Source organism: Canis lupus, chromosome 31 (genome assembly GCF_048164855.1).
Source record: "Canis lupus baileyi chromosome 31, mCanLup2.hap1, whole genome shotgun sequence".
NCBI lineage: Eukaryota > Metazoa > Chordata > Mammalia > Carnivora > Canidae > Canis > Canis lupus.
Window position 1 is genome coordinate 34267477 of NC_132868.1, and position 12943 is coordinate 34280419.

Here is a 12943-nt window from a genome sequence, read left to right on the forward strand (position 1 = left end):
AAAAAGAAAAAGAAAAACAGAGTTCTGGGCTTCCCACTGAGTTTCTGACTCAGTCAGTCTAGTGAAGAGCCTGAGAATTTCCATTTCTGACAAAGGTCCCAGGTTATGCTGATGCTTCTTGTCTAGAGATCACACTTGGAGAACCACTGAAATAATGTTATTAGGATGAAAAATCCTATTTGTAAAGTGCCTGGTTCAAAGTAACCACTTAATGAATGTTAGTCTCTTGTCCTCCACCTCTATTCCACATGTCCTCAAAGCAAAGGAAATAGATGATAAAAATGAATTAATGACATTGGGTTTGAATGGAATCGAGCTAAATGCAATTATCTCTGGGCAAAGCCTTTCTGGAAATAAACCAAAAGAGATATTTCTGTGAGAATAAACTAAAGGAGATATTTTAGGTAAATGAATCTTTAGAAGCTATTGATAAGTATTGGCAAAGGCATCAGACAAAGGACATTTCTACACATTGTCAGGAGAAAAATAACAGAATATATAATTTTAGAGGACAATTTGGTAATACCTACTAAAATGTGAAAGATACATAAATTTTGAGCCAGCATTTCACTTCTAGAAATACGTCCTTCAGAAACACATACAGATGCACAGAAATATAGTGCAATATATTTGCATAACAGCTCCTAAACCCAAGTATATATGAAATGTAATTTTTTTTTCCTGTAAGTCAACTTGATTTATACTTCAAGCCCATTGCACTAGGTGGTAAAAATAAATCCCATTCATTTCAGGATTCATTTCCTGACATTTTTGTAGAGTTGCAGCTGAGAACCAGGGGGCGTGCACAGAGCAGAGGCATTGGGGTATGTACAGATAATTGATCTTATGTCATCATCCATCCATGCTGTCATCTCCTGCCTTGGCCACCATTCGGTTAGTACTCATTAGATTTTATATACAGATTACTGCTACCTTATTGCATGATTTGTTCCTTGCAGTCCCATCCTACCTGCTGCTTCTACTACCCGCATACCATGCCAACTGCTATGGAGGCTGAGACCCTCACTCTTTTTTTTTTTTTTTTTTTTTGACCCTCACTCTTTTGATGACACTTTCAGATGCTTGGGATTGTTGTGATGTTTCTGTGTCTTATTAATTCTGAGATTGTCTAGGGCTCTAATCAACTAATAACTTCTTATTTTCTTTTTTAGTCCTACGTACTGAGTAAATCAATAAAATTTAATGGCCAATTTTGAAAGCGTCACAGATTTGCCATTTGGAACCTTGTATTGCTTTAGTTTTTATCAAATACCGAAGAAAGGAAAATAACCATTTTGATGGTGAAAAATCTTGTTTTCAAGACAAGTCCCAGATGTAAGCCACTCCTTAATCAGTGACTCAGTGATTATAACTTAGCAACATGCAAGTCTGTGTTAGCTATATATAGCTCTATTTTTGTATGCATTGAAATGAGCCTCTGATGGTCAAAATAGTTTTGTATTTTCAAAACGATAGCAGCTGTTTATCCTTAATTTTGAGAATAATTTGGGGGAGTTATGTACTTTACTTTTTACCCAAAAGACAGGAATGACTTCACTGTTTAGATACAGAAAGAAATATGTTAAATCGTTCAACCAATGCTGCTTGGAATAGACTTCTTTAAAGCATATTTTGATTGTGTAACTGTTCTGAACTAAACTTGGCTTGTGAAGTCTGTGGATGTTACATAACTCCTGAAAAATACAAAAGTAAGAAGGAAAGACAGAATTAAATAAAAGACAATAAGGTTGACGCATTTCAGCATACATTTTTTTTTTTAAGTAGCCATAAAGTGCCAGATGTTGTAATACAAAGATAGCTAGAACACAGCTCCTTCAATGACTTGGACTCGGTGGGGAGAAAATCAAGTAATAGAGACAAAATTCCAACAAACAATAAATACAAAGTACAAAACCAGATAGCATATACCCTATCTGAAGAAAGGCTTCACAGTGAAGGTCATATTTAATCTGTGGTGGAAGAGGGAAAGAAGCATGTTCAAAAAACAGGGACAGAATTTACCAAGATAGGTGTCATTAGACTACAAGCTCTGCGTTAGGAGGAAGAATGTCTGATTTACCTATTATATCTTTAATGCCTAGAAGAGTGATTGATGCATGAGGTAATCGATACATATTTGTTGAATGACTGAAAACATGATTTCAAGTAAAGGTAAGTAGTTCCAGTTTGTTCTACTGGACTAAAGCACAGAGAGATCGAGGTTAACTGATAAGAGAGTCTAGAAAAGATGGTAAAGATCAAACGCCTTAACTTTGATCTTTTAAGGAATTAGGATTTTCGTCTTAGAGACAATGGGAAACCATTAATAGCATTTGAGTAGGGCAATGACACAAATGAGTATGTGGTAGCATGTTGGAACTAGAGCTAAGTGCTTGGAAATAGGGCACATAGGTGAAGACGAGTGCAAAGTACTGTTATCATATCATATTATAAAAAGAACAGTCAATTATTCAGACAACAGACTATGTTGACCTCCCTTGACCATCACCCCCTTTCCCACAATCACATACAAGCAGCACTGGGAAAAATGAAAAGAGGGAGTGTAAGCTTTTTGGTGAGGAGGAATGCCCCTCTTTTGGCCAGCATGTCTGGACAACCTTATAGTTTCTACTCCTTCCTCTAACCTCCATGCCTTTTCACAGGAAGCCATGAGAAATAAAATGGTCCTCTTTTGTTCTTTCCAAGAGTCACAGGACTTGGGGATGATGATCCTCCTCCCTCCCTTTGAGTTTTCTTCACAGGCAAATTATAAAATAGTCCTTTTGGCTAAGCAAACTTGCTAGGTAAGCTTCTTGCTTTCATACATTTCTAGACTAGAAAGAGAGAGCAGCCTCCATGTTCCAGTTCAAGAGTTACCTCCAGGGTATACCAATCAAACATTCCCAATGATTCACCATGTTCTTTACTGCATTCTGATGTTCCACCAGAGTGGTTTCCAGGTATCCGATCAAGCCTCCAACCAGGAATAAAAATAAAATTCATCGCTCCATCTCTCTCAAGGACCCTCAAGATCTTATTCCTAACCCTTAACCTCTAAGCCTCATTACTTGACTGGTAGGGGTGGATGGAATGAGGACATAGGAAGGAGGTGGGAAAGCTTCTGTCTATAAGCATTGTTCTTGGGAGTCATTGTTTGGTTGAATTTGAGATTGCAGGAGGCATAATTCTCCCATATTTTAGTTTAGAGGGTGATTTAGCTGTTTCTGGCTGTTCTCTTTGAAAGTTAAGGTAATTAGCACTTCTTGTCCTTATCTATGAGTCCAAGAAGCCAATTTCAGAGCAATAGGAAAAGTTTCACTCAACATTTACCACTGGTTCCCAACAGGAATATAATGCAAGCCACATATGCAATTCTTTTTTTTTTTTTAAAGATTTTATTTATTTATTCATTAGACACAGAGAGAGAGATAGGCAGAGACACAGGCAGAGGGAGAAGCAGGCTCCATGCAGGGAGCCCGACGTGGGACTCAATCCCGGGTCTCCAGGATCACGCCCTGGGCCAAAGGGCGTGCTTAACCCCTGAGCCACCTGGGCTGCCCAACACATGCAATTCTAAATTTTTCTAGTAACCATATTAAAAGAGATAAAACGAAAAAAAAAAAAAATAAAAAATAAAAGAGATAAAACGAAATAATTGAATTTTATAGTATACTTCAAACCAATATACCCAAAATATATTTCAACATGTGATCAATAAAAAATTATTGAAGAGATAATTTTTATTCCTTTCTTCATACTGTCTTCAAAATCCAGTATTTACTTTATAATTACAGAATATCTCAATTTGGTCTAGACTCATTTCAAGCGCCCAGAACCCATTTTAAACAAAGTTATTTATGTTATTATAGATTATCTTGTGACAAAAGCTAACAATGGTTCCTTACAATGTGCATAGAATAAATCCAACTTCCTATTATACATGTATTTGTGTTTTAGACAATTGAGTGAAAGGGAAGATACCTAATGCAAGTCTCCTTCTTTTTCCACAGGCTTAAAAATACCACCTCCTAGTGTGTCCTTACTTACTAAACAATTATTTATAAACTTTGTTGTTTTAAAATACCTGAAAGGACTATTTTTTTTTGTAAGTCACTGCCTAATTAGATAGAGATAAATTTTCGGAATAACTTTTCTGTAAACTTTGTACCACAACTTAAAAAAAAAAATCGATGGAATTTGTTATCTCTTAAAACACAAATCAAGCTTTTCTTCCACAAAGGCAGCTCAGTGTCACCCTTCGCAGATGGATAGGTCTACTTTCAATGGCCTGGTATCTGAACACGGGCTGGATATGCCCCATCTGCTGTTTCAGATTTATTTCTTCAGACTGAGCAAGAATGAGTCAAGAATCAAGAGTAAAACTGCAGTCATTACCTTTTAAACTTATTTATTTTTTGTTGTTGGTTTGGCAAGTTGCCTCATTTCACAGAGACTTTATGAGGTGCTTATGTTTTACTTTTGAAGGTGAGAACTGTGATCTAATCTGTATTCTGTGTGTTGCTTAGTACACTGGGGGTGCATAATAAATATTAAACAGGAAGACTTCATTGAATCACTCTATACCGTACACTTCCTAGTTTATCCATTGTGCCAAGCTTCCACTACAGAACCATTATGAATAGATGGGTGGCTGGATAGATTCACAAGTGAATTTATTTGATAGTTCGCTGCCAAAATTTTGCTACCTATAATGAAATCATATTTCTTGGTCTTCTCCCATGAATCACAAGGAGAACAGTCTCACTTACATTAATATGAAGCCTAAATTTGAACAAATATATAGTAGGCTCTCTATGTCTGAAAAAATTTAAAGCAGAAGTTAAAGCCCAAAAAACTCCATTTCCATCAACTCATAAAACCAGAACCTCCAAAATGACTTTCTGGCACCTCAAATTCAAAACATTTTAATAATATCAGGATATATGGAAGCTATAACATTGATTCCAGTTTATTTGAAATTGAATTATATTCAGCACATTTTTAATGCTAAAAATGTTTTATTCCTTCAAGCAACTAATCTTTTAAACTCATTGATTTTACAAGATTTTATAGAGCACCTATTATGCTCCAGGCATTGTTTCCAGGCTCTGAAAAACATAAAAAAATCCTGCTTTAATGGAATGCACATTTTATTGGAATATTTAACTCAATAGGTACTCAATCAAAATATTTAAAACACTTAATATAATCAACTATTTTTTTTTAATTCATTCCCACTTAACAGAAAATCCACAAGGTATGTGGTAGAGTTAGGGCAATCATCAAGATTATTTGATACAAAGCTTGTTCTTTTCACGAAACTGTGATAAGTACTTGTCTTTTTTTTTTTTTTTAAATGTATTTATTTATTTTATGATAGTCACACAGAGAGAGAGAGAGAGGCAGAGACATAGGCAGAGGGAGAAGCAGGCTCCATGCACCGGGAGCCCGACGTGGGATTCGATCCCGGGTCTCCAGGATCGCGCCCTGGGCCAAAGGCAGGCGCCAAACCGCTGCGCCACCCAGGGATCCCAGTACTTGTCTTTTTATTCAACTTGTCCAGGATTAGGTTAGGAAAGCTACAAGGTCTCTTATAACTCTACAACATTTTTCCTCCTATGTTCTATAATAGGCTATTGTAATCCAAATAAATCTCAAGAAAATCAGGTTTCAATTTGAAAAATGAAGATAATAAGGCTAAAAATAATACTGAGAAAGCAACCCATTCCTAAAGGGTTCTTAAGAGGAAAGCTTATGAAAAACTTGAGCATAAAAATGCAGTAAAGGGGATCCCTGGGTGGCTCAGCGGTTTGGTGCCTGCCTTGGGCCCAAGGCACGGTCCTAGAGTTCCGGGATTGAGTCCCGCGTCGGGCTCCTGGCATGGAGCCTGCTCCTCCCTCTGCCTGTGTCTCTGCCTCTCTCTCTATGTCTATCGTGAATAAATAAATAAAATATTTTTTAAAATATTTTTTAAAATGCAGTAAAATCATGTCCTTATAGATCTGATTAAGATGATAGAAATTATATTGTAAACTGGAACCATTCCATTTTATATTCAAATATATTAACCTGTACTCTTCCAGAATTGTTCTGAAATGTTTCTCAGGCTAAGATTTTATTATCTGCCTATATATCATATATGTCCATATTATGAGTTCCCTTTGACCTCTTCAAATAATATGACTTTCTCCCTTCTCTGGAAAGCCTCCTACAGTCAAACTGCTTCACACTGTCTTAAATGCCTATTACAAATATATCTGTGTCTTAAAAGGTTAGCTTAAAAGGTGGTAGAGAGGGAAAGTGATGTAGGAGACAAACAGGAGATTGGGAGAGACAACTCCTTAATAATTAGAGACCATTCAATTATTTAGAAAATCACTTGTTTTAAAATTTTTAAGAGAAATGTTGTTCCAGATGGACTGTCTTTTTATTTATTTATTTATTTATTTATAAAGATTTTATTTATTTATTCCTGAGAGACACAGAGAGAAGCAGAGACATAGACAGAGGGAGAAGCAGGCTCCATGCAGGGAGCCCAATGCAGAACTCAATCCTGGGACTACAGAGTCATGCCCTAAGCCAAAGGCAGACTATCAACCCTTGAGCCACTGGACTGTCTTCTTTAAATAACGCCTAGTTTCTAAAATTTTTCTTTGAATTTCGTATCACAGCTTTAAAAATTAAAATTAAAAAATTAAAATTAAAATTAAATTAAATTAATTAATTTAATTAAATGAATAATTAAGTCTATTATCTCTTAAACCACCAATCAACCTTTGCTGAGTGAAGAAAATCAAGGCATCCCACTTGCAAATGAAAGGATGGATCTACCTTTCAATACCACAATATCACAACATTCTGAACCCCTAGATTATCTTCTTAATTCTACTCTATATTATAACTGCTTTCTGAAATTTCTGTTTCTTAAAGAAGTTGGTATCTGAAAATCAAAATGATACCTTCCAGTTGCCTCTCTGAACTTCTCTTGATTTCATACATTCCAAAAGCATTTGTTAAATTGTTTTCTCTACCAGATGCTATTTCACAGACACGCAAAAATGATTGTCATATTACCTGCTCTCCACTCAGAGCCTAGATAAGAGAGATATGAGAAAAAATGGAGCTAAGGGAAGTGATAGAGATGTGCATACTCTCATGAAAGTATTGTGAAAGGGTCTCCAGTCTAGGCTAAGGACTCAGTGAGGAGGTTTCTCTGGTGAACATGGTGCTCGAGAGAATCTGAAAGTGATTGGGATTCCTTAGGGAGGCATGTAGGCAAGTTGCCTTTGCTCTTTCCTGAAATTTATACTCATCGTGAAACTCATTGGTATATTCCATACTCTTCATGTCTCCCACTCTATATAGTGAGTTCTATAAATCAAGACCCATATCTGGCACAAATTTCTCTTTTGAACAGAGTCTAAAATCATGTCTTTAAGACATAAACTCTCAGTCAAGCAGTCTCATTCTGCAATACATAGGTGATTTGGGATTAAGAGATGTATAAGCCCAGTGAAAAGGTTTATATTAATTACTTCAGAAATACATCTTGCAGGACCTGACATTTTTCTCATATTGAAGCAGATATAGGCATTTGAAGCCTTTTAAGAAATAACTGAGTAACTCTCAATTTCCATTTGCTTACTGAATCAAGAACCATGAGGTAACCCTAAGGGAGTCATTTTCATTCTGTTCAGCATGCATTTTGTCAAACCTCACATCAGAACGGGGTACACAACATAAACGAATACTGAATGGTGCTAAAGAGGGTAACTTTTCATACCATATATCAAAATGATAGCACTGAAAAATCGATGCAAGACAAAGCAATTTCAACCCAAAGAGACTGATTGAACTGTAGCTTCCTTATCCCTCTGCTCTCACCTCCCTGGTCAGTCCCAAGATTTACAGCAGAATGCTAACACATGGGTTTGTATTTGGGTATAAATGCACACACACACACACACACACACACATACACACAATTCTGATAAATTATAATCCGAATTGCCTATAGTAATGATGTCTGATTAATATATTAGAATCAAAATGCTTCTTTATTACTTTTCCATATTTTCTTTTTTTTTTTTGCAATGGATGTGGATTACATTGATCATCAGATCTATTGTGCTATTAAAATTCTCACCTCAACTTTCCTCATTCTCCATGTGTGATGTGTGTCCTATAGGTTCTCTCTATTCCCAGCCTCATGACTTGGACCTTGGTCTCTAACCAGTGTATTTGTCATGAATAGGAGATCCTCATGACAAATTTAAGCTGGAAAAGGGAGAAGATGGTTGAAATCAGGAATGCTGGAAAAAGACATTTTGTATTTTATTTGCACACAAGTGCTGGTTGATATCTTCTTTATTTCTGGGTTCAGATGCATTGAAAAGCCTGACTTTGTCTATGTGAAATGTCAAGTCACACATGCTATGTGTAGTGTTCTTAGACTCCTATAGCAAGCAATGGGTTTTGTCTTCTTGGACCTTCAAGCTTCAAAGTACAGTCATCATACAATATTTAGTTTCCTCTATTTTGTGGATGTTACTCTAGACTGTAACATCCTTGGAAAGAGGCCATGTTTTCCCCTTTTGTAACTTTACAGAGATGAGACCACAGCTGGTTAAACAGAATGCCCTACTCACTTCTTCAGTATCATGGTGAGAAAGCCGAATGCCCCAGGGAATTTAAAAAAAATGCCATATTTAAAAAGACACCTTTCACATTCTTTTAAAAGATTGCCTCTGGAAACATGTATATATGACGGGTATTTAGAGATATTGCTTATGACGAATAGACTATTTACCAATCTATACTTCATTATAAACAAAATGATGATGAAAGTATACGCTATTATTGTTGAAATCATTCATACAAATAAGATAGACTGTGTCTAAATCAAACATAGCAATGTAAGACAACCAAAAAAAAAATTGTCTCTTCTTCAGCAGTTAATTTCTGAGTCAAGAAACCAGTAGATCTTGGCTTGCTTGCAAAGGGTTATTTCCTTTGGAAGAAGAGAGAGGACACATAGCATATCTGACAGGTCGTCATCTCATAGGAAACACAAGTATGGAGCAGAAGGTGGTGCTTCCTCATGAATTTAAAATATGATGCCAGGACAATTTCTAAGATGAAAACTAAACTAGTTCAGGGCTTTGAAAAGGATAAACTCATCAGGAGCAATCCCTTCGCTGTCCAAACCGAGGAGCACTCACATTACATTCTTTAAACAGCAGAGCCCCCAGAGAATCTTGAGGACTACAAAGTGAGAGTCAGACTCCAGACTCCAGGGTTGGGGGTGGAGAAACAAGCCATGTATGCCAACAATGATTCTCACTCAGCATTAAAGACTTTTTCAGGAAGTAAATCAGAGAAAAAGATCTAGCAACCACATGCCACTCAAAGATCTCAGGTTTAAAACAATTTCATAGCTCTCGTTGGCCTGACTCAAACATTGGCAGGGAGGAAATGGTCTGGTAGGGCATTGCTTCTCAAATCCGAGCACCCAAAGGTCTTGTCTTCCAGGGGATGCTGACACTCCAGGACTTGAAACCAAGTAGCAAGCTCCTGGATTACCACTGAGCCCTCAAAGGTACACTGAATCTGTTGGGTTTCAAAGGGATGGGAAACCTCTGTCCCACCTCAGAGCTGGTTGTTTAAACTAGTGGAAGGGGGCACTGGACGGGGCTTGCACAGCCTCTGAGGTGATGGTAAGCTCCAGGCCTGACCTAGGGCTCTGCCCTGTTGGTAGATACCCGGCACTTGCTCAGGCCACATTTGATGCATGTGATGCACAAGGAGGGGGAAACCCTATTCCTTCTGTGGCCGGAGGCTCAGGGCTTCCAGGACCACAGCTCAGACAGTGGAAGTCAACTTCCTCCCTGCCCACATGGCACTGTGACCTAACAGACTGTGTCTTCATTCCAGGAGAGCAAGGGGGGCACAGGAGGAAATGCTACCCCTTGTTCTTATGGCCTCCCAGACTTTCCTGAAGACATTGAGTCTTTTCCTCCCATCCCCATCTCAGTGTGGAAAACTGGAGCCAGACCACTGTTTCAGTTCACCATTGCCTCATCTGCATGACTTTCCAGATTCCTCTTTGGGCCCAGAAATGTCGCAGCCTCTGACCTGTGGTGCAGTCTTTGACCACCGTTGATGTTCTTGGCCCTCAACACCATTGTACAAATCAGAAGGTGACCCTCTGCATGCATATGAAGAGCAAGGCTCAATTCTGCCAGGAGAGTGGGGCTGGATTGAAGGTCTGGCTGGCTCCCAGTATGAGCTTGGGCAAGGAATCACCTGTACCACTGCTCCTGTATCTTCCCTGCAGCTACCCATAGCCCCAGCACCATCAGCCTGCTGAGAACCATCCAGACCCCTGAGTGTGCATCCAGTTCTCAGTGAGTAGATGACCCCCAGGAACAAAAGTGCATGGAGCTCTACCTAAATGACTTGATGCCCAAGTCCCTGAGGCATCTAGCCTTTCTCGGTTCACCTGAGGTTCCACCTTGGGGTGAGCCTTCTCCTCCCAGATTCTTGTCTACCTATCTACAAGGTTTGCAGGATAGGAAGTCTCGAGGAGAACCAGGGAGGAGGCTGAGGCTGCTAGTGGTTCAGAAGCAGCCAGCGTGGGGTGTTGTCCTAATGGTTCCCATGCTTGACTGAGATGCCTCCTCTGTGTTCCTAGCTTGGACTCTGCCCCTGAACCCAACAGGATGAGAGCAGCCTGACTCACGCTCCTGCCCGTGACAGGGAAATTATGAAAAACAGCTTGAATTGTTTCCAGACCTCCTCATGAATTCTGTGTAGTATGACCTTAAATATACTAGGTAAGCTGGAAACTTAAAATAGTTCAGCTCTTAGAATTTGGTCTTCTCCTTAAGTTGCATTTCTTAACTGGTAAGGTTTGGGTTTTCTTTGTTGATATAAAAAATAAATCCAAGGCCAAAATCCCATAGATTTTGAAGTGAAATCCTCATAAAATGGTTTAATTTGCCATTAATAGCCATCCTGTTGCTATCTGGCTTAATAATTATTTAAAGAGTACTTTTGGCTATTTATTCATGATTTTGTTGTTGACTTCTATTTTATTGGATTGACTGGAAAATACGGTCTCTGTGGCTGTGAGATGAAGTATATAATTCACAATTGTATATGCTCTGAGAATGTAAAAAAATAATTCACATTCTCCATCGAATACAAATGTTTTAAATATATATATGTTTGTAAATATTTGAAAAGTCTGCTGATCTTATTTTTAATGCACTACGTCTTTACGTGATTAAATTATCTTTATTGTTCCAGAGGATTCTGTTTTATATATTTTGATGCTGTGTGTCTGATGAATAAAAATATTAACCTCATTTTGGACTACAGCTTTTATCATGATATAATAAGCCCTTTGTCTCATTTAATGCATTTGTTGAATGCTTTGCTTTATCTGATATAGCAATATTGTTAGTCCTTCTTACTTTTTTATTTGCATTTGCCTTTATGATTCTGCACATCCTTTTCAGTCTTTATCTTCATTTTATTTCAGGTGGGTTTCTTATAGACAATACACATTGTATATATTTTGTAATCCAATTTGATAGTGTTACATGACAGGGAAATGTAGTTCATTTGAATTTATTGTGAAGACTAGTATTTTGGTTTTATTCTCATCATTTATAATATTCACTATTTGTTAGTTTTTCTATTTTTACCTCTCCCTATGTTCTTGCTTATCATAGTAAGCTTTTTGCTATTCCTTGTTTTTCTTCTCTTGTCTCACTTTTAAATATTATTTTATGATTCTCCTAAACACTTACTTACTATTCTAATAAAATTACGATCTATGCATTTTTATCAATACAGAAAAATAAGTCACTGTAGCCACCACGATATTTAATTTGTCATCACCTCCTGTCCCCTCTTGTCCCCTCCTACCCCTTTGGAGGGGAAACATTCCCACCTGTCCCTATCCCTTCATCCTGAGAAAACTCTCCATCCTTGCCAACAGCTGATATTTGGGTTTTGCATCAAAAGTTTTGTATTATTAATGTTTCATATCCTGGCTAACTTTTCTGAGACAGCATTTGCTTCTGTTTAGGAATAAGTACTTAAAATTTAAATATATTCCAGTCATAGCATCTTATCCACTTATTTTATCTTTGTATTTTAAAATCCATAGCATCTCATGGTTCGACATTAGGATATCCATCACTATGATTCATTAAGTAAATAAATTAAAGATGGAACATCATATTGCCTTTTTATGCTTTTGAGTTTAGTAATATCCTTTCACATTCATAATCCAGATAGCGAGATAAGCAGGATTTTATGCACCAAGGCTTTCCCTTCATTGCTCTTCCAAACTGAAAAAATAAAACATTGCTGCCAGTTTAGCCAACAGTTAAACTTTACTGCAAAATATTTTGATACTCTTTCCTGCTAAAGTGACCTGTGACTCACATGGTGATGCTCAAATCCCATTTGGGAATTTAGCAAACTAGCAGATTCTGCAACATGAAATCCTATGAGATTTGGATGTGCATTTGTCCAAGCCCGCCATAGGGGTTGATATTAAATATTTCACAAATACTATACCTTCCAGGAATTCACATTTTCTTTATTGAATGTAGAATTGTGAAATATTTAAGAAATAGCTGAATCATTACTTCTTGACTATCTCCTGCTTGTTAAAGCAGGACTATAAAATAGCTCAAGGGAAGCACTGAGAAATTTGCTTTCATTATACTCAATAGCCTGCATCTGTCCAAATCACATATGAAAGGATGTGGACAAATATAAATTAAAATTGAATTTTGCAGAAGAGGTTGAAGAACTTCCCCAGAATAAATTAAATATATAAGCTGAAATTTGATGTAAGGCATGAGCTCAGTCCTACAGATGGACTGTAGCAACTTTGCAGACATTTTTCCTGTCTTCTCTTTTT

At 37.4% G+C, this 12943-nt stretch overlaps 1 long non-coding RNA gene across 2 annotated transcripts; it reads left to right on the forward strand.

The window, feature by feature from the left end:
- Window positions 1-670: 670 nt before the first annotated feature.
- LOC140622451 (uncharacterized) lies at window positions 671-12142 on the forward strand. Of its 2 annotated transcripts, none has more exons than XR_012022215.1 (3): window positions 671-894; window positions 9532-9598; window positions 9934-12142. It is a non-coding gene; the product is annotated as an uncharacterized lncRNA (long non-coding RNA). The 2 variants fall into 2 exon arrangements; XR_012022216.1 differs by having other exon boundaries at window positions 671-824.
- The last annotated feature ends 801 nt before the right edge of the window (window positions 12143-12943 follow it).